Source organism: Muntiacus reevesi, chromosome 14 (assembly GCF_963930625.1).
Source record: "Muntiacus reevesi chromosome 14, mMunRee1.1, whole genome shotgun sequence".
Taxonomy (NCBI): domain Eukaryota; kingdom Metazoa; phylum Chordata; class Mammalia; order Artiodactyla; family Cervidae; genus Muntiacus; species Muntiacus reevesi.
The window spans coordinates 60,800,754-60,808,401 of NC_089262.1; the positions used below are offsets into that span (position 1 = coordinate 60,800,754).

The 7,648-nt window shown below is 43.8% G+C and overlaps 1 long non-coding RNA gene across 1 annotated transcript in view; it reads right to left on the reverse strand.

The window, feature by feature from the left end:
• Positions 1 to 7,136, reverse strand: part of LOC136146356 (uncharacterized) — a 29,473-nt gene extending 22,337 nt beyond the window's left edge. Inside the window, exon 1 of the long non-coding RNA XR_010658984.1 lies at positions 7,022 to 7,136. This is a non-coding gene — a long non-coding RNA (uncharacterized lncRNA). The remainder of the gene's footprint in view (positions 1 to 7,021) is intronic.
• Between the last annotated feature and the right edge of the window lie 512 nt (positions 7,137 to 7,648).

Below are 7,648 nucleotides of genomic sequence, written 5' to 3' on the forward strand. Positions count from 1 at the left end.
TGCACTGAAGCCCTGTCATCGGAAAATAAAACCAGACTGGCTGTTAAGTGCTCAAAGAAGGATTCCAGAACAAGTACCTAACCCTGCTGCTTTTGTCAGCCAGGACTTTATCCTTGTGACCTTGAAGCCTTGTGAACACAGGGCAAGAGTGTCCCCTACCCCCTGGTAACCCAAGAGAAGCAGAAACCCACCTGGGGTAGATCGGGAGAAGGAACTGCATCTTCTCACCTGTTTACATTTTGCTTCTGGGCTTCGCTCCTTCTACCTTATCTGGATTAAAAATTTCTTGAAGTAAGAAATGCTTTTGGCACTCGCCCTGTTGAGGCATTCTATCCCAGATGGAACCACCCCAGAGAATCGTGTCGGTGCCTCCTGGCAGCCCCCTGTGTCACCTCGCCAGAGCCCTCCAGTTCTCCCGGAGGGCACCCTTGGCCTCTGTCCTAACTGGAATGGGGTTGACGGCCAGAACGAGCCGGCAAGGGAACCCTGGGGCCCCGCAGCTGCAGCTTCTCCCTCCAGACCATGCCTGCAGAGGCGTCTGTCCTGTAGCTGGTTGGACGAGACACCCGGGAGAAAAATCAAAGTCTATAAGAGCCAGGGTGCAGCTTTGAAACGGCCAGCAACTAATTTTCTGAAGGAGACAGAAGTGTGTGTGTGTGCACGCATGTACTCACTCAGTCGTGTCTGACTCTTTGTGACCCCATGGACTATAGACTGCAGGGCTCCTCTGTCCATGGAGTTCTCCAGGCAAGATCACTGGAGTGGGTTGCCATTTCCTTCCCCAGGGGATCTTTCTGACCAGGAACTGAGCTCACATCTCTTACACTGGCAGGCGGGTTCTTTACCAGATGAGCCACGGGTGAAACCCTGGAGACAGAATTGGTTTGGCTAAACTAGATTTTTGGGCTCATGTTGGCTGCTCTTAACTACCTGTCAGAGTGATCACACCTATCAGAGTGATCATAACTCCAGAGGGGAGAGAAAAGCCGTGGAAATGACCACTCTGGGGAGGGTGTGGACCGGGAGGATGGGGCCGGAGGGAGGAAGCCTCTCTCCCCTCTACCCCTCCTTGCCATGGTCAGAGCGGTTCAGGTCACACTCTGTCTAGCCACGTGGCCCTGACGGGCGTCAGAGTCTGACCTGGGAAGATTCGCTTTGCCTTGGTCTAGTTCATGTTTTCTCTTCCTTCACGTCTCAGCTCAAGCCTCGAGTTCTCGAGAAACCTGCCCTGACTTCCCTGACAAGGTTCAGTGTCCCTACTCACACTCAACACACCAGGCACCTCTCCTTTGGGGTCACAGCGACCACTCTCCTCTACTGTTTAGCCTCATCAGTAGAGCAGAAACCCCAGGAGCCAAGATCTATGTCTGTTTTTGCTTTGCATTCTACCCCCATCACCTTACATGGTGTCTGACGCACGGCAGGTATTCAATACTTAACCGATTTACTGCTTACAGTAAGGTTTGTGTGTGTGCCTACACTTTGTGAGGTTTTGTCCCTTAGAAAGGGCTGTAGGTTTGACAACTATGATGTACATTGCTACCCCCACCTTCCCAAACACACACACAACAAGCACACACACACTATAAGCTTACAAGAACTGATCTCTCCCCTGTGGCTGAATATGGGTCATAAATAAAGCCGTGGCCAGTGGGACACTGGGCCAGGAGGCCAGCTCGCCCCCACCCACTTGGCCTTCCACTACTATTCTGAGTCCCCGAGTCAGGCTGTAGCCCGATTGGGCCACAAACAGAGTAGAAAAGGAATAACCTTTGGGGAAATGAAAAGGAATATGAAACCACAGGACTGTGCTTTGGGAATGCAAAGTATTAGAATAAAGCCTTAAGGATCTAATCTCACCCTCAGATACGCTATTCCCAAACCATACAGGCTTCTGACCAGAGCTGGCTCCGCCCCCACTTATTAAAGCCGTCTGCCAGCCATTTAAGGAAGAATGACCTGGTTCTGTGCCTTCACCTTCAGTATGATAAGGTTAAAGGCACAGGCAAACAGATGCACTTGGAGATGGGCCACTGACAATTTCCTGACCGTGGAACCTCACAGAATTGACTCCATCCAGACCCTCCTGGGAGAGAGGGGGCTGCCAAAGTGCCGTTAAGTAGCTCAATGCAATTATCTTGGATGACAGGGAGGGCAGTAGGTCCAATGGGGCTTGTTGGGACTTGAGCATCTGTTATACAGATCAGAGTATGGACTGGCCCCACATATTATAAAGTAAACCACCTTGGGCAATTATTTAACCTTCTGCTCCCCATTTTCCTCATGCAAAATAGGAATTATAATGTCTCTCTCATTGAGCTGCCATAGGAATTAGTCAAGTAATCCATGTAAAGCACTTTGCCTAGACATAGAAGAAAGTATGTTAATGGCTCAGTTGTGCTCAAGTCTTTGCAGCCCCACGGACTGTAGCCCACCAGGCTCCTCTGGCCATGAAATTCTCCAGGCAAGAATACTGGAATGGGTTGCTTTTCCCTTCTGTATGGGATCTTCCCAACCTAGGTTTTAAAGTGCTGAATAAATATTAGATATTAATACAGAAAAATCTATATATTTCTAAACATTCAAATTAGCCCCTTTCCAAGTGATTACATAAATGAAATACTATACTATTATGCATCTCCTTCTATTATTAAACCCTGGAGAAGGGAATGGTTACCCACTCCAGTATTCTTGCCTGGAGAATTCCATAGACAGAGAAGTCTAGCGGGCTACAGTCCATGGGGTCTCAAAGAGTCAGACACGACTGAGACGCAAACACACTTTGTTGTTAAAATGTCTTAAAATGTGCTTTCTGTGCCTGCCCTCTGGTCCTCACATGCTTTCTTTTAGGCTGCCTGGTATATGAGGTCTGGTTGCATGTTTTCAAAGTCAATTTTTGCTTTGACATTATGTATTTAAGAGAATTATTGGTAAGGGACATTTTGGATAGTTTGGGTACCATGAGTCAGGAGAAATTTGAGTTCATAGGATTATTGTCTTTTATGTTGTTGAAAATTCCAGCAATTCATGAAAAATTCTCTTTAAAGGTATATTCAGGTCTGGAGGGCCTAAAGCATAGTTTGTCTAAATGATATGTCTTTTAGGACATTCCTTAAATTATTTGCTTTGTTTGAGGCTCTTTCAAGAAACCACATGTAATTATGTTCAAGTATTCAGAAGGTTAAGCCTCAAACTAGCAAATGCCAAGAAATTCGAAGTTCTGATTGCCACCCCATCTCTAATTGCAGCAAGCGGGCCTTTGTTCCTCCCCTAAAGCATGATGCCTTCAGAAAAGAATGCAAGCTGAAGTGTCTATGGCTTCTGGCTTCTCTCTATAGCATTCTTTTCCATTATTTGGGCAGGTCTTCTGATATTAATCAATTCTAGTATTTATAAACAGTTCTGTCTAGGGAAAAAGACATACATATTTTAAGACAATCACTGTGTGCTAATGATGAAGTGTCATGACATTTTTTTCAAAGTGTAAGGAAGAGTCAGAAATGAAAAAGATTCTAAAACCCAGTTCTCAACGATTTATTATTCCTTATTTTGACTAACTTGCTTCTAACATGTATATTCATGCCTCCTGCATGCAGAAATATTACTCTTAATAATCATGGACTAGATCTTCATTGAATTCAATATTCTAGTTTTTCAGACCATTGTGACCCCAGATGTTTTTTCCCCCTTATTGTTGCTTAAATTATCACTAGCTTATAAGGCAGAAGCTGAGAGAAATAAAGCCATGCCTATAGGAAATCAGACTTCACACAAGTGTTATTTGTAATTAATGATGAAATGTATAACTGTTCTCTCCATAACCAGTCTCTATGCTGGATTCTCTTGAGCTTTTAGTGTTCAGAGCATACCAGATGAATACCTATAGCATGAATGAAGAAGCAATGAGTGGCTGGGGAGAAAAGAGCTTCATCCATCCATCCAGAGAACAGTTAGTGACGTCTAGTCTGAACCAAGTACTCTTCTAGGTGCTGAGGATACAGATAATGCTTGCCCATATGGAGCTCAGTCTCAGTGTTGGGAGACAGTCAATAATGTAGGGGTGTAGGGCATTTCAAGGTAAAGGGTTTGTTAGGGCAGGTGGAAGTGATATGGAAAAAAATACAATGAGGAAGAGGGATTGATGTTTGTGGGAGCACAGGACAGGTGACTATAGTTTGTAAAGAGTGGTCAAGGTAGTCCTATTGGTATTTGAACAAAGTCCTGGAAGAACTGAAAGAATGACCCCTGTGGATATCTGAAGAAAAAAGCTCTTGCAGCAGCCATGGACACCTACAAAGAAGAGACCAGCATGACGGCAGTGAGGGAGGGGGCAGAGCGGCAGCAGTTAAGGCCTGAGAGAAAGGAGGGACAGTTTAATTTAGGCACCATGGACCATTTGTCAGGACTTGGGCTTTTACTCCAAGTGGGACAGAGCCATTGACATGTTGTGAGCCTGAGTGATAGAACCCAGCTTCTGTTTTAATAAAGATCCCTTTGGATTTGGTGTTAAGAGTGGGCTGTACAGGGGCAAAGGCTGAAGCAGAGAGACCACCCTGGAAGGCTCTTATAGATTTGGACCAGAGATCTAAGAAGTAGCTGGATCCTGGATTATTTTAAAGGAAGAACTAATGGAACTTGCTAAAAGGATAAGAGTTAGGTTGTGAGAATGACAAGAGACTAGAATAAATCTAAGATATTTTGGTATAAGAACCAAAGGACAGAACTGTCATTTTTTGAGAGGAGAGAAAGTGGGAAGGGGGTGAGAATTTGAAGATGGATGTGTTAAGTGTGAGATGCCTATTAGACATCCAAGTAGAGATGTTGAGTAGGCAGTTGGAGAGACAGATCTGGGATTCAACAGAAAAGTCCAAGCTTGAGACATATTTTTAGGATTTTATGAGCATTTGGATGATATTTAGACCCATGAGACTGGCTGAGATCACTCAGGTAGTGAATGTAGGTGGAAAAGACATGAAGGCCTGAGCCCTGACGCACTTTTTAACATTTGGAAGTATGTACATGACGCAACTCTGGACAACTGTGCTATTCACAAATGTCTAGTCCTTCACAGTTTAGAAAACCCTGTTTTGTCAAATCAAGTGATTTAACATGGTCTTTCTCCAAATGTTCTCAACTGAAGTGCTTCTATAATAAAATAGTACTTAAGATTAAATGACAATAACTCTAAAGTTTTCTGTCTTGGTGCTGAAGGAGTATTTAGTCACTGGCTTTCAGAAGCAAGTTGCAAAAGCTTCTTTGTCAACGACTAGGTTAGCACTGCCTATTGAAGACAGAGATCGAAGTATCTTTTTCACTGTGTACGTGAAGGCAAGAGGACACTGTCTCAAAACCAGGAGGGTGAACTCCAACCTTGTGTTTCACTGAGATAGTGTGTTAGTTATCTTTATCTGCCTAAAAAATTGCCCCCGCCCAATTTAGTTGCTTACAACAATGATCCATTGTCTCACAGTTCCTGTAGGCCAGGAATTCAGGTACTTTTAGCTAGGTCTCACACAAGACTATAATCAAGGGGTGGGTTGGGACTGTGGTCTCAACTAAAGGCTCAACTGGGGCGTGATCTGCAATTGATCAGAAGCCACCTCAGTTCCATGCTACATGGGCCTCTCCAGCCTAATTGGTTAGGAAAAGCCTGTGAGAAGAGCCAGAGAGAGAGAAATAGTGAGAGAATAAGTGAGCAAGAAGGCAGTCACAATCTTTTGTAAGCCAACCACAAAAAAGGCATCCTGTCACTTTTACTGTATTCTATTAATCAGTCTCAAGTCAGTGGGCCCAGTCTGTATTCAGATGAGGATGTGAATGCCAGGAGGCAGGAATCCCTGTGGATTTGTCTCCCATAGATAGCACGGATAATTTTTAGCACCAATGAATTTAGATTTACACCATTACTTTCAGTACAATAGTAGCACTTTCAAAAGTACTGTTTGTCCTCTGAAATTAGTTATAGATAACTAATAAGGATCTACTGTGTAGCATGGGGAACTCTGCACAGTACTCTGTAGTGACCTATATGGGAAAGGAATTTTAAAAAGAATGGATATATGTATAAATATATATATAACTGACTCACTTAGCAGTACACCTGAAACTAACACAACATCCTAATTCAACTATATAAAATAATATAAAATATAACCATACAAAATAAAAGTAAGTTAATAAATAAAACTGCAAGTTGCAACTCCTTAGTGAGGCATGAAATAAGTTTAGTAGTCATGGCCAGCGTTTAAAAAAAATAAAATGGAATCAAGCCAGTACTATCAGAGTACATTGCATGTATAAAGATTTAGAAGAGGTACTAGGTTGTGATATAAATCATATCTCTTTTTAAGGGTCATGTTCAAAATTAGTGATTTTCATAATACTACTAAATGTGAATGAGCCACCAAAACATAATTTGGTAAAAACAGCCACCTCCAAACTGTACAAAGGAAAGAATGTCAGAACCAAACAAAAAAGCCCCAATGCACTCAGAGGAGCTAAAGAAGCATGCACTTGCCAGTTCATGCTTACAGACCTCAGCCCCCTCATGGGGTCTGTAAAGAGTAATCAATAAGAGACCACAAAACCCTGAACAGACATGACAGATATGACATCTTGCCTCGGCAGAGGTAAAGCAGACACACCACAAACTCATGAAAATACCCTGCACAATTCTACACATCTTGAAAGGTCAAACGCGAGAATCTTTTTGACAAGAAGCCAGCTGTGAGTGGCTAAAACCAGTAGGCTTCCTAAAGACAGATGAGGCCAGTTTTTAGTTGAAGCACTCTCTTCCTTCTCAAGGGAGGCAGCCACCACCGACAGGCACGTCTTCCTGCCATAGAAAGAATGCAGTCGGTACTTTGCTAAAGCCTTGTCGGGTTTGGAGCCCGGAGTCCGGCCACTCTACGCCTACCACCTCTCCATCTCCAGCCCTTGCCCATCTAAACCTCCAGGCAGCTGCAGCATTAGCAGTGATTCCCAGCAGGGTAGAAAACTAAAGGCTGTCCAGCTTAATTACCTCTTTCATCTGAAATGTCCCTTTTAAGATCAATGCTCAGATTCTGCCATAGAGACAGCAAAGCGAAGTCTTCATCTCTCATTCATCCTTATCAGCCAGACGGCAAACAAGCCAAGTTTCGATTAGAGTCCAGATTTGAAAAATCCATCATATGCCTGATGTTTCACATTTTCCACAGTACTGCCCTACAGATCCTCCTGGTTTCATGTGAGAGTGCTTCAGAGCAGAGAGCCTGAAAGCAAAGCCAGGAACTGGGGAGACACGCTGAAAGTCCCGGCGCCTTGGCGCTGTTGACCGCGTAGGAACGGAGGTTCAGCTAACAGCATGTGCAACCTATTAACGTTCGGCTCTGAGGGAAAAGGCAAGGAGAAAGGAGGGCCTGAGGCAGAAGGGCTTGCTCTGTGGTTTGAGTCTTAGCTTTAGGCTCCCCTAATTCCTAGAGATGAAAAGAGCTAAGCGTCTTGGAGGCTTTGCATAATGTGAATTTGGAAGTATTTCTGCATTTTCATATAGTATTTAATAACCATAGTCTAAACAATTTCATTCAAAGTTGGATGATGGGCCAAAAGATTTGTTGTTCTACTCATCTCATGTGTTAAAGACATACAATCACACAGCCTAGGAGCC